Here is a 14,923-nt window from a genome sequence, read left to right as displayed (position 1 = left end):
GGCTTTTATTAATGCTGAGGTCTCCTACCATGTGACAACTACAACCCCCATTTAAGGAACTTGTTCGCTTCATGTAGAATTGATTTCTGGGTACATTGATTAAACATGGAAGCAGAGAAGTTCATTAATAATTTCATTGTGATATAGTGCTGTATCTCCTTGAAGAATTCCACACAGTGGAAGGACACGGCTCCTGGCATAAATCATATCCTGTACCAAAATTTGGAGAAAGTATTAATATTAAAATTCCTCCATTTGTGTAGATTTCTGTCACCAATAAAGGAACACATATCACATAAGCATTTGTATTCCTTAATCCCTCATCATCTATACCTGGTGTTCTTTGAGAAGATACATAGTGATGTGTACAATAAAGAATCTCTAATGAAGAATTAAGGAACAACCTTTAGACTGAAGTTCCTCATTTCAGATTTATTCTACTGGGTTATAAATCATGCTTCATTTGCCCTGCCCCCCCCAAAAAAAGTAATAGAGTATTTATATTGATTTTTTTCTTACTGCTATAACAAATCATGACAAACTTAGTGTCTTAAAACCATATAAATTTATTATTTTGTCTTTCTGGAAGATATAAGTTCAAAATGGGTCCCCGTGGGCTGAACTCCAGGTGTTGGTGGGGCTGTCTTCCTTGTGGTAACTGTAGGGAAAAACACTTTCCCTGACTTTTCCAGATCCCAGAGACCACAAGCATTGTTGGCTACGGTCCCTTCTTCTATCCCTGCCAGAAAGAAGGGTCACCTCCTCTTCGACTCCTAAGGGTCTTGTGATGATCCCAGGTCCACCTGGATGATCCAGGGTCATCTTCCTACCCTCAGGTCAGGTGATTAGTAGCCGCCATGCGAGGGAATGCATGCATGAGTTTGGGGAGCCAGTGTCCTACTCAGCATAAGCAGGAAACAAGAAACAAAGAAAATAGAGTGTAAAGGGAAAAAGGGTACAAATGAAAGTCCTGTGCCCTCCAGTACTGTCCCTGCCTGTCTTGATCTAAGTTGTCAGAGTGAAAGCAGGGCTGATAGATGGGACGTCTGAGCAGCTGTGAGGAAAGGAGAGGTCCCTGCTGGCCTCCAGGGGGGCTGGCCACTGTACCTGTGACTGCTGTCACAGAGGAAATGCTTAGAGGCTATTCCCTGGAAAGCTGTTGGGAGGGTGAATGCTGCCCCAACATGGTGACTTATGCATGCCCCTCCCTGCTGATTTAGACTTTCACCAAATGAAGAAATAGAGAGCAGAACTGGGATATTTTTGTGTTATGGACAATCAACACATCTAAAAAAGGTGCTTGAGACTAATTTAAATTAAAAGCGAAATTCTTCAGCAGCACGTACCTGGCATCCCCAAATAAACCCAGGCTCCTTCTTTTGTCTTCCTGTGCTTCTGCCCCACACATCAGGCAATAAAGTCTAAATCTTCAGCTGACAAACTGGGATATAAGGTTGGTGTTGTTGCTATTTGTGAAAAACCTCCTGTGCCAGTGAGGAAGTCCACCGCATAAGTAATTGTCCTTTTAAACCAAGGAGCTAGGGAAAGTTAAGCTACTATTCCACTAAGGCTCTTTGCAAGAAGAAACCACAGTAGCTACCACTGATTGACGTTAGCCAAACTGGAGCTTCTGATTCTGAAATGTGGCTCCCTCACTCTCCAGGGGGAGCTGACGCTGCCTCTTACAGTGATCCTCTGTCCCCCAGGTCTTGTCTCAAGAAGACCCCTCAGACATCTCTCACCCAATTCTCCATGATCTCATTCACATTAGTAGGCTATAATCAATGTTTTGCTTCTCAAAACCATCCCAAAGGGTTTCATTCAAATCCCATTCTCTTTCTGAATCTTTGGTCAAACACAAGTCAGAATAATATCCTACTTCAAAGTGCTTCAGTGTAATGCCTTGGGTTACAGAGCTAGTGACCTTGCTGAGTTTAAGGATTGTCTGGAGACCTCAAGCATGTCCTAGGCTCAAGGAGACTACATGCCACAACTTGTTTTATGTCTCTTACAGACTGAAGACTCAACTAAATCTTTGAGCTCACTGGTAACCACAGAAACACAAATTCCAACAATGAGAGAAGATGGAATAACACACAAGAGCCCTCAGAGTGGTAGAAATTAGAGAAGTCAGTAATAGCAATGGTCAGCAAAGCTGTGAGGGCTCAGAACCTCTTCTGGGTAAGGCTGCATAGCCATTCTCATAAAAGGATCCAGATAGTTGAGGCCATATGTGCTTTGGGACAGAGCAGTCCTACTCTGGGTACACATCCCAGAGAGCTTTTCACCATGGTCTTCTTTCTAAGTGGCTTTGGGCACTGGATGGAGACGCAGGGTTCATCACAAGGAGGAGGACTGCAGAGTAAGGCGCACTGCAGAATAGTGGACCGCGGAGAGGAACAGCGTGGGGGGCACAGACATGCAGACCATCGAAAGAAGAAGACATCACAGCAATTCTGGAGCAATACCACATCTGCAAATGGAAAATGTGTACGCACAGAACACCAGGCATTGATATATTTTGGGACATTTGATGTGTATAATAGGAGGAAACCATCATAATAAATATAGAGAGATGTAAGATCTTGCAAACACCATTTTCTATATTGTGCTGTTAAGTCGGAGATATGATTTGTTCAATCTGAGATCCAAACTAAAGATGAAAGACTGACAGATGAAAACCCAGATGCCAGGAATGTCTTCATTTAAATCATCCTGATCTGATCACTACACACTACAAACGTGGACAGAAATGATCACACAATACTCCAAAAGTATGGGCGATTATTATGAGTCCATTAAATTTTTTAATTGAAAAAAATAATAGGAAAAAAGTTGATAGCAGTTTTCTGTCCCTTAAAATGGTTTACTTTGGATGTAAGATAACATTATTTCCCCTTTATTTAAATCTAAAAGGGACCAGTGAGCATTTTGTGGAACTATCAAAAGACTTTCAGGTGCTTTGTTGACCTGAATACATTTCCATTTGAGCAGCTGCATTTATCCTGAAAACAGAGCCAGCGGGGAACTTCGAAACATCTGCCATCAAACCATCAAAACGGAAGGGCTTTCATTCTAGCTCCTGCAATTATAGTTGGAACGGATTGCTGGCCATATTTTCTACCCTCAATACATTTATTTTTATGAACAATTTCCCACCAACACAGCACTATAATACTTTAATGGAAGAGATATTTTAAAATAATTATGGTGGTCCTATGCCTGCACTGATTTTAATCCTGCCAACTATTTGAAATAGCTCTTTGATCATAGTTATTCCATAAAATTTAGAATAATTTGACCAGGTTGGAGTAGCTTCTCCTAATTAAACAAGCATGCACATAAAAGGTGTACACAAAAGGTTGTTTACATTTTAAAAAATGAAGGAGAATTAGACTTTTGAAAGTCTTATCGACATGGGGTGTCACTGAGACCACATTGCAGCAGCTCTCTGTAATGCATTTGTGTGTATGCATAGGTATGTGGATTAAGAAGTGTACTATGGAGGACTATATATCTATGGGCTAAAACTCCTTCTTTGGAGAATAATATATCAAGAGGCTTACATTGAAATGGAAATGGAAGAAGCAATATTTCCCAAGGAAAATGAAAATATCCATTCTGATCTGTGCATCATGATGTACTGAGTTGAAAAGCTACTGAAACATACCCAAGGTTTTTGAAAAATGAGTTGTTCACTGACAACTAACTTAAATGGGATATGTTACTTAGGGAACAGTTTAATTGAGCCTTAAGAGCATGCATTTAGCTGCCAGATGTTACACAATAGAGTTGGCCACCAGCTGCCTTGCTTAGAACCCTGGTCTCTACCACCAAGAGCCTGTTCTGCACACTCAGGGAGCAGACCGCTGACATCTTTCTCCACTGTGTAATCTGGGGAGACTGACACACTTCACTTTCTTTGATCTCTTTCTGAAAAACACACCAATTATGCAAATGTTTGAAACAGCAAAAATCAAAACCAATGAGCAAAAAAACCTTCAATTTAGTTTGTCACTTCTCTTGTCCTTATGCAATTAAAACTCATAGGTTGTGTAAACTTCTTCAACAAGGCACTGGTCTAAAATACCTGGGAATCAACCTAACAAAAAAGAGGTGAAAGACCTATACAATGAAAACTACAGAACCCTAAAAAGAGACATAGAAGAAGACCTCAGAAGATGGAAAAATATACCCTGCTCATGGATAGGCAGAACTAACATCATCAAAATGGCGATATTACCAAAAGTTCTCTATAAGTTCAATGCTATCCCAATCAAAATCCCAACAGCATTTCTTGTAGAAATAGATAAAACAATCAGGAAATTCATATGGAATAATAAAAGACCCAGAATAGCAAAAACAATGCTAAGCAGGAAGTGTGAATCAGGCGGTATAGCGATACCAGACTTCAAACTATATTACAGAGCAATAGTGACAAAAACAGCATGGTACTGGTACCAAAACAGGCGAGTGGACCAATGGTACAGAATAGAAGACACAGTAACCAATCCGCAAAACTACAACTATCTTATATTTGATAAAGGGGCTAAAAGCATGCAATGGAGGAAGGATAGCATCTTCAACAAATGGTGCTGGGAAAACTGGAAATCCATTTGCATCAAAATGAAACTGAATCCCTTTCTCTCGCCATGCACAAAAGTTAACTCAAAATGGATCAAGGAGCTCGATATTAAATCAGAGACACGGCGTCTGATAGAAGAAAAAGTCGGCTATGATCTACATACTGTGGGGTCAGGCCCCAAATTCCTCAATAGGACACCCATAGCGCAAGAGTTAACAACCAGAATCAACAAATGGGACTTACTCAAACTAAAAAGTTTTCTCTCAACAAAAGAAACAATAAGAGAGATAAACAGGGAGCCTACATCCTGGGAACAAATCTTTACCCCACACACTTCAGATAGAGCCCTAATATCCAGAGTATACAAAGAACTCAAAAAATTAGATAATAAGATAACAAATAACACAATCAACAAATGGGCCAAGGACCTGAACAGACACTTCTCAGAGGAGGACATACAATCAATCAACAAGTACATGAAAAAATGCTCGACATTTGATATTGAACACAAACAAGCAAGAAAAAACAAACACACAGGTGCAAGGCTTTTTAAAGAAGGCCAGAGTGTGTGAGAGAGAACTGTGTTCAGTCGATCCCTGAGTCATTTCAGACTGTCCTTTCTGTGTCCTCAAGTCTGTCCAAAGCTTGGGAAAGAAGATGTCCAAATAGCATCACAAGGCAAACCTATGCACTCTTCTTCAATGTGCCCCCCAAAAATGGTGCAGGCATACTTCTTCCCATCTTGAGATTTAAAAAAGAAAAAAATTTAAAGTATAACACACAGGAAAGCAGTGTCATGATTGAGGTCACCACACAGGCAAACATGTATACTCCACAGTTGTCAGCAATGAAAACTATTATGGGCCACAAATACTATTAAACACGTCTTAGGACCTTGCATCTTTTCATATAATAAAGTTAATAATCTTAGCCACCTCGGAGTAGAAATTGAGAGGAAAAATCTCACAGTGTAAACTGACAAGAGTTATGAAACTCTCCAGCAACACGTTGGACTAATTGCCATTGCTTGCCCACAGCACAATGCTGAAACTCAACCATATGAAAATATGAATGCCCATTAATGATGAACGAAATGACAACCGAAACGGAGTAATGGAAAACCCGGTAACTGTCATTCAGAAATTCTGAAGCTCAAACCTCTTCAATGTACCATATACTTACTAGACTCCCAGAATCTGTGTTTCAAATCATGTAGACCTCACAGCAACCCTATGAGGTAAGTACTATTATCATCAGTATTGCTCCTATTTTGTAGATGAGGAAACTGAGACACAGAGAACTTAAGTGTTAGGGGGAAGAGCTAAAGTTTCCTTTAACCAACAAATCCCTCAAGAATATTTCTAGAAACTGTCTCCACATACACAAGAAGAATGTGCCACAATCCTCTTGATGAACATGGTATTGTCTCCTCTTAATCTTTCCACCTGACCCAACTGAGGCCTGTAACAAGCCACTCATGTAAAACTAAGTCCACTTGCACTGGGAAAAATTCAGCTGCCTTTAGTTTCTAGATGCCATATGGACATATCACAATTGCAGGAAAGCAATTATAAGAAAACTTTATCTGAGTTAAATTCAGAATTTTCATTAAAATTCCTTTAATTGGTTGTTTTTATTACAAGAAGCATGAAGACAGTGAAAAATGAGCAAGATAGAAGGACTTAGGAAGACAGCTCTGAAGGGAGTCTGTGGTACTTGGAAGACTGCCTTTGAACAGAGTTTATCTACATGAAGGATTCTAAACTCAATCCCACTGGGATTTTACATAAGAATCTGGCTATAAATCTTTTCACTTCCTTTACATGTTTCAATGCATTTGCTTTGCAGAGCCACAGGCTATTCCTCTGAAGGAAGCAAGATCTCCAAACATGAAATATAGCACAACCCAGAACGCTTTAGTCACTGATAGTTATTTATATTCAATGTTCCATTCTATATCGTTTTTCACCATAACAGTGAAAATATTATGAAAATCTGCAATGCAAAAATTGATAGCAGATATATATCATATACTTACTAGATACCACACACTGGTTGAATCATTATATAGGTTTCAAATCAAGTGGTCCTCACAGCAATGCTGTTAAGTAGGCAGTGTTGTTTTCATAATTATCCCTACTTTACAGATGAGGAAACCGAGGCATAGAGAGCTTAAGTGGTGTGTCCAAGATCACACATTAGGCGGCAGAGCTAAAGGCTGACCTCACGTAGTCTCATTACAAGTTTGAGCTCATGACTGCTATGCTATTCTGACTCCCACATTAATAAAAAAAAATCAACAAAAATATAATCAGCTCCAACACACCCACAGCATTGCTTTGAAAATGGGCTCTCTTATTCAAAGAGCTTTAATTGCAAAACAGCACTATAGCAACCAGAATGATCCTCTTGGAAGAATTAGTTCTCCCAGGACCAACAGAGGCAGCACTCCTTGCTATGAAGCAGCCCACAGATTAAATAAATAAGTTCTAAGGTAAAACACTGAGATTGATAAAGTGAGTCTGCAGGCTTGAACATATGAAAGAATGCAAAGGGTAGTTAATATTAATATAAAAGTTTACTGTTTTTCAGTTTGGAAAAATAAAAAGGTAACCATCCCTTTCCATATTTATTAGACAGACCCAGAACCATTCCACTCCTGTCTGCCATTCTTGGCTAATGGACCAGGATATGGATCTGTTATTGAGGTCGGGATGAAAGCTGAGACATTAGATTATTTAGTCAACATTTACACAATGTGACTAATGACAAGAATCAGAAACTAGGCCATTCTGCCCATTATATTTGAGAAACCACAACAAGGTCACTTCTAAATTATGCCAAGTTTTGGATGTAACATGGTACTTTGCTCCTCTGTGCTGTGACAAAGTCACAAGCTCATTCTGTCACCTTCACTATCTGTAAGGCAACTCTTTCCTAAACCTAATTTTCAAATTGCTTTCCCAGTGGTCACAATGTGTTTACACTGAAGAAACCTCACCTCAGACATCTATCCCTCTTGACAAAAAAAAAAGACAATTGACAAAGGTTAAAAGCCAAAATTTATCACCAGATAGTATTACTGTCTTTGGAGAATTAACTGCAACTTTATCCTAAGGATAGAAACTCTGGATAATCAAATAAAATGTTTTGAGATAACAGAAATGTAGAGACTATTCATTCATGTTTAGGCTTTGGATCACTCCAAAATAATAGCTTAATATGCAACTGAGATGTTTGGGCATAAGACTAGATTCCAGTGATTTTTAACCATGCATGGAAGGTCCTTGGAAAGGAATGGACCAAAGCTTGGTGCAAACCATGTTGTCCTGGACTGTTAACATGCAAACTTGTCCTGGACTGTTAACTTTGACTTTGTAGCATAAAGCATATATCCCAGTTTTTGTTTACTGTTCTGGAATAATTATAGACAGCTTCTCATTGCACTCTCAGAATGACCTGGTTTGGTAAATGAATTTGCAGTCATTAAACATCTGTACACTTTAAGTTTAATAACATGAACTTTAGGGAACAGATGTTTCACTATTTTGTTTTAGGCCACAGGTTAGGTGATATTCTTCAGATGGGTGAGGCTTAGTTTGAACGAAATGATGCTCTCATTGCCAAACAGTGAAAGATATGATTGAGTCCTGGGACAGGAGATGGCAACCCAGGAGGTGGCCTTAGGCTATGGAGATGAGGAAGACAATCACATGCCCCATCCTTGGGATTACAGGTTGACCTAGACTCTGATGTACTAAGAGCCCCTTAGGGCAGAAAGAGGACTGTCCCTTGTCTTGTAGAGGTAAGTCCTGAAGTATGAAAATAAGTCTGATGAGACAAAAGCTGCATGTTGTCCTTTATTCTGTCCTCTGTCCCCATTATCAACAGACACGTCCATAACTTCTCATTATGTGAGGCAATCTGGGAATTAAAGAACCTCCGTGTTTACATGGAGAGCACAGTACAGAGCGGAATGCCAAAGGGTCAACAGAAAGAAGGGATCCAGTGGAGTGTGCCAGGTATGCTGGGAGGACTTTCCAATGTCCCGTGGACTGAGGCAGCCCTTCTGTGCCCTGAGCAAGACAGAGGTGAAGCCTGTTACTTGCTTCTGAAGAGAAGGAGCTGGACATGTTTCAAAGGGTGTTAAATTCTAGCAATAAATCCAAGGATGGTTTGTACCATTATGTAAGCATATCTATTGCACAATTTTGGAGTTGTTCATAAATAGCAGATTACATTAATGATTATAATTATTGGCCTTGTCTTTATAGAGTAAAACTACTTTTAGTATTTCATTTCTATGTAATTGTTCTAGTATCTATCATCAAATTAAAAACCTATAATTTTCCTAAGTACCCTGTACTCTTTAAATCATCGATCATGAAATACATTGTAAGACAAAAGTCATAGTTCTAATTGCCCAATAATAGAATTCCCCTTGACAGTCTGTGTGCTCCATCCATGCAGTGCACCCACATGTCTCTTTGGCCTTTGTTGAAGGCAGAGGTGGCACTGATATTAAGACAGGAGAGTCCCCATGGTCAACACAACTGAGGAAGTATCTTGGCTTATCCACATTGCAGCTTGGAGGAGTTTGAAAGCTCATAACTCCTCTGAGTCTGTTTCCCCACCTACAAAATAGACAATATCACATAATTTATGGGGTCAGCATGAAGATTAGCAATAAAATATATGAACTGCTTAGCAAAGTACCTAGCAGATGATAAAATAATTATCCCAGAGAAATTATCTCCTTTTATCACCTTGTAGGTTCCAAGACTGACGCCCCACAGATGAGAAGTTCATTACTGCTGAGGGAGTAGAATGAAGAGGTGGTTAGTCAATGTGGAAGGAGAAGAACTCAGAATAGGCTCTTACTTCCAGGGTTAGAGAATTGAGACAATCAACGGGTAGTTAGTTACATGAGGAAACAAGGAAAGACTGAGAAGTTTCTACCCCAAGAAGCTTTCAGCAGGATAGTGCTCAGGGTGGGACAGCTATTGGGACTAATTCATCCATCCAATCTTTCAACCGACAGCCTGCTAAAACCAAGCATGGCATACCTCCCAAGAGTGTCATATATACTTAAAATTTTCATTCTAATGTAATTGTCCTGCACTGAACAAAGAAGAGTAAAAAGTTCTTATAAATTTCATTATGCATGAATCTTCAGGTATCATTGAGCTTATAGTGACAAACTCCTTAAGACTCTTCTAAAGGGATCACTTATTAATGAACGATGCTTTGGTGGAAAACAGTGACATAATATAAGCATTTGGAAATAGCAGAGCTTCCTATCACCTGTGTGATCTTGGGAAAGATCTCCAGCTTTGCTCATTTATAATGGGGATAAGGAGAATAATTAAAATTGTTAAAAAAATTAAAACTGGATATAAATAACACTTGATATATGCCCAATATCTGGCATATAATAGATAATAAATGCCAACTAGTTTTGCTATTACATATCTCAAAAACCTATTAAGTCCATCTAATAAACATGATATTAGATGTTGAGTAATCTCAGAGAAAAAGAAATGTGTGATTCACTCACCCAGAGATCTTTATACTTTTCCTCCCCTACTTTTATTTCAAAATAACTTCAAAGGAAGATAAATTTTATCTTTTCTCAATTTTAGAGATCAAAGGCTGAGAGTTACCTGTAAGAGATAGTGCTTTGCTGTGAATGAATGCTAGTGTGCTTATGACTTAGATTTCCTAAACTTGATAAGAGGCAGGGAAAGTAAGACTTGAGGCACCTAAGGAAAGAGAACCGATGCTGTAAAGGGTAAGGGAGCAGAACTGGGCTTCCTAACCCCTCCTATAGCACATGAGAGAGTCACACCACTGTGAGGGGAATGGCCCGCAGCAGAGCGGAAACCTGCCTGCAACATCTCTGTAAACTTTCAACATATAACCTGGGTTATGATGAAAAGTGGGATGGATGGACAACAGGCCCTGTAGTATTTTTGCATTAGTTGGCAAAAAGTGGAAGAACTCAAGCCCAAATTCAAATTAACTTAAGAAAACTAAGAACTTATTGGATTATCAAATCCAAGGCTGGATTATACAACCAAACAACAGAAAAGTGGGGATATGGGAAGGAAAGACCCCTTTATGCCAGCAGAATCCCACCCACATGTTCTTCCCCATCTTTGACTCACCAACTCTCACTACAATCTAGAAGTAAACATGACCATCAAGAACTCCAAAATATATGTATTGTAGAGCTAGAAAAGACTTACTCTCTCAGGTCAATCCAAAGCTAGATTCTAGTCAGCTTGGTTTGGATAAGGAGCCCAAACCCGGTTTCCAATCAACCTGGTCATATAAGAAAAATGGATGTGTCCAATGAAGACAATGTCTGTTTCAGGAGGAAGAAAAAGAACTGGGTAGCCACCCAGGAGATGTCAGCAGGGCCCTGAGGACAGGATCCACTTCTATCTGGCCACTCTCTATCTGAATCAGTCCTTGCTGTGTTAAACAAGATGGTCTCTGCCTCCAGCTTTGCCATGGTGCTTGCTCATCAATACAAGCGAAGGGACAGTTTGTGGACTAAGGCATCCTGTTAGAAGGGTTTTCATAAAACAGATTCCAAGAAGAGAAAACGCATCTGTGTAAAATGTGCTTCCTTTTCCTCAAAAATTAACAACATTTTGCTGAACAAATGGACCATAAAAAACATGAGAAAAAATCTTTGCCATCTAAGAACTTTATCGAGCTGTGTAAGTGGTGGGCTTCATTTTTCAATACACTATTTTGATGCATTTAGAAAATACACTAAGCTCAATTATATAAGATTTTTCTCTCAGGATACATATGGGTTGGCATTATATAGGTATTTGGATGCTGAATCATGTACTGAAAGCAAAAAAAAAAAAGGGTCAGCTTTTTCGAGCTTACTGCATACATTTATGCATTCACCACTAGAGGGCACAAATAAGGCTGTTTTGGGGGGGAAATGACTAAAAATGACAAAATTCCATATTTGGAACGGTGACTGAGTTAAGATATGTAGATATGCGTGTTTTTTTAAGTCTGAGAAGAAAAATCAAAACACATTCATATTTAACCATGTACCATTTTGTTCTGTTCCCTCATCCTCTCAAAAAAAATAGCATGCATACTTGAAGGGAATAAGAAACATCAATGATTCATGAGAATTTAGATGGAAATCGATGGAAATAAAATTATTCAAGTTAAATGGTTATTGAAGAATAGGCCAACACATAAAATCCGCTACACCACATGGCAAAATACTACAACTTGGCAAAAATAGTCATATTTGTCTAGATTACAGTTAGGACCCCTGGAATAATTTTCTCCTAAACTCATCAAGCACAATACAGTTCACAAACTGAATCTACATCTTGTAAATATCAGGTATGTGCTGCAACTCTTCTTAGCAAATGTACACTGTGGTAAAAATAGGACATGGTCTGGTTGCCGTCTTCACACAATAATGTGCTTGAGTCACGCTTGCAGAATACCTCCATCTTTAACAGCTGTTTCACTGCTTAAAAAGAACAGAGAGAAGAAGGAGAGGAAAAAAAAAAGCTTCTCCAGAGTAAGTAAATAGTTCCTAGTCTCGTCACTCCGGATATCAGATAAATACTAATAACTATGTTCAGGTTTGATCGCTCCATTGATTTGCTTTCAGGTGCTCTATAAGGAAGAGAGCCTTTCTAGAGCAATGATTACTCTGGAAACAAAACAAAAACAGAGCAAAGTTTGCTGAAATGCCCTTAAAGACAGAGAGAGAATAGTTAGGCATATGGTAGACTCAACTTCAGGGACCAAAGTAAATAGGCCACAGTGAAGTAGGTAAAGTGACCAGTGTAAGTGTCCAGGCCTTTAACATCCTGGTTGCTCCCTGGTACTTTCAATTACTAGTTCACAAGAATGTATCAAAACACAGACTGCCCACATTTTACTGGGATTTCTCAAAAATGCAAATTTTAAAGGTTATAAACCAGGAGATTTTCATAGATTCACTCAGGCTAATTCCTCCCATTATTTGCTTTTAAAAAAAAATTCATGTTTTACTCTTTTGAAAAATGTCCCCTTAAAACCTTCGTACATTCTGCAGTAACAAATCTGACACCTTCTGCAAAGGTTTTCCTCCAGTCAAAACTTGTTTCTTTTCCTGATCCAGATCTTGTCACTCTTGTCCTGATGTCTACTTGAGATGTCACCATGGTTCATTGCCATCCATGAACAATCCTGATGCCCCATTATCTATCCTCCCATTGATGAAGGTCCACAGCAGCAAGCATCCTCTTTAAGAAATAGCTGATCTCCAAATCTGAGCCTGGGGTCAAGCTTCCTCCATCAGATGCTTTCCAGTGTCCCGTGGGATTTCTTTAGTATTTATGGTTTTTACAGGTAAGGGGCTAAGGGACCACTCCCATGTGGTAAAAGAAGTACACAGATTTTTGGACTTGCATACATGTGTAATGTAATATATACAGTTTAATATATATATATATATATATATATATATATATATAAAATTTATCATATATATTATACATATAATAAATTGTCAGTAAATTATATAGTTATTAGTAAATTATAATACCAACTTTAAGGAAAACCAGGAGAGTTCCATAAAAATCCTAAAGCTAATCATGATCACCTAGTAAAATATTGCCAATCCACCCTGTCCAGAAAGAAAAATCACACCTATTTTTCATCTTACACATTAATATTATTGAAATCAACCCATTGAATGGAAACCCAAAGAAGTTTGTATTTGCCCAATAGTTCCTAGATTTGAAAATCAGCTTTAAGTATTAAAGTGTTAATAACCTATATGTCTACTGCTTTCATATTGTTAAATCATCTTTAAAATTATTTTAATCCCAAATAACTATTTAAGACCTCTACCAATAACAACAACAAAAGGCAAATGAAATTGCTTTTTTCCAGGAATAGAACTCATGGGTATTTAGGGTATAAAAGTGCATACAATGGTGTTACTTTGGATGGTTCTAGAAAAACAAAGGGAGGTAGGGTTTGATGTCCAATTTTGCTACCAAATCCCACAGCAAGGAGAAGAAAGAGACATAGGCATTGTGTGAGATTGCAGAGATGTTCCTGAAGAGTCCTCATACAAGAGGATACATGGTTCCTCCCAGGGCCTTGAGCATCTATCCTGGATAATTTTCATACTTCTTCATCTATAAACCTCTGAGTTTATAGATTTCACAGGACTACTGAGGGTATCTAAGATATCAGTATTTATTTTTGCACAGATTCTCACAAAGTAGAAGTGGTTCATATTATCCTGCAAATTCTCTAAAGTCCTAAAACCTCACCATTATCCACCATGAATGTTATGAGTAAGGACTAAAATAATCCAAGTCAATCATCTGTTCCATCACATCCAACATCTTCCATCATTCTTCTTCTAAAACCTTTGATTATAACAGGATTGTAATCTTAACTGCTTTTTCAAAAGAAATCATCAATGGAAGTGCATGATTAGATTATATTTTATTGACATAAATTGCATTAATATAAATTGCATGAGAACCATAAAGGAAGCAAATGAGAATAGACTCCACATTCACACAAAATTTAGAAAGAACAGCATCTTCCTCTTCCTGTTTCTTCAATTTATTTCTGTATTATATCTTAGTTGCAGAGAAATGGAGAAATCGCGAATCATTCAAGTCATTGTGAATGGCAGGCGCTAACAGTTTGCTTGGCAATCAGAAGACTCTTTAATTACACTGATCCAGGAACCTGAAAGAAGACTGATGGGAAGTTTTTTCATCTAAAAATTGAAGCATCACAGTATCTGTCATCTGGTGAGACTCTTTACCATCTGCTACACACTGAATGTCTGTGTGCCCCCAAAATTCATATGTTGAAGCCCTAACCTTCAATAGGACCTTATTTGGAGCTGAGCCTTTGGGTTAGATAGGATCCTGTGGATGGGATTCTAGCGATGGGATTAATAGGTTCTGGAGACAGCTTTGTGCCCTCTTGTTGGCTGGATTCTGCAGGGACATCTCTGCTGATTAATGCCTATGTCTCATTCTTCTCCTTGGATATCAAGTCCTACCTCCATTTGTCTTTCTACAATCATCTAAAACACAAGATGGGACACCAGAGAGTGTGTGCTCCTTTCCTCTACGTGTGAGGACCCAGAAAGAGGACAGGAAGAAGGCCTCACCCAAACCTGAGCAGGCCAGGGTGGTACCTGGATCTCGAACTTCTGGAGCTCAGAACTGTGAATGATAAATTTCTTGTTTAAGGCATCTAGCATATGGTAATTTTTTATGGCAGCCACAAAAGACAAATACATCATCATAAACACAAAAGAAC

The 14,923-nt window shown here is 38.7% G+C and overlaps 1 protein-coding gene across 1 annotated transcript in view; it reads right to left on the bottom strand.

The window, feature by feature from the left end:
* Nucleotides 1-14,923, bottom strand: part of FGF14 (fibroblast growth factor 14) — a gene marked incomplete at its 5' end in the record, with an annotated part of 642,354 nt that overhangs the window by 399,484 nt on the left and 227,947 nt on the right. The window lies entirely within an intron of this gene.

The sequence above is a fragment of the Spermophilus citellus genome (assembly GCF_964194105.1).
Source record: "Spermophilus citellus genome assembly, chromosome: 1".
Lineage (NCBI taxonomy): Eukaryota > Metazoa > Chordata > Mammalia > Rodentia > Sciuridae > Spermophilus > Spermophilus citellus.
Note: the sequence above shows the minus strand (reverse complement) of the source record. Positions and strands in the feature narration are given on the sequence as shown.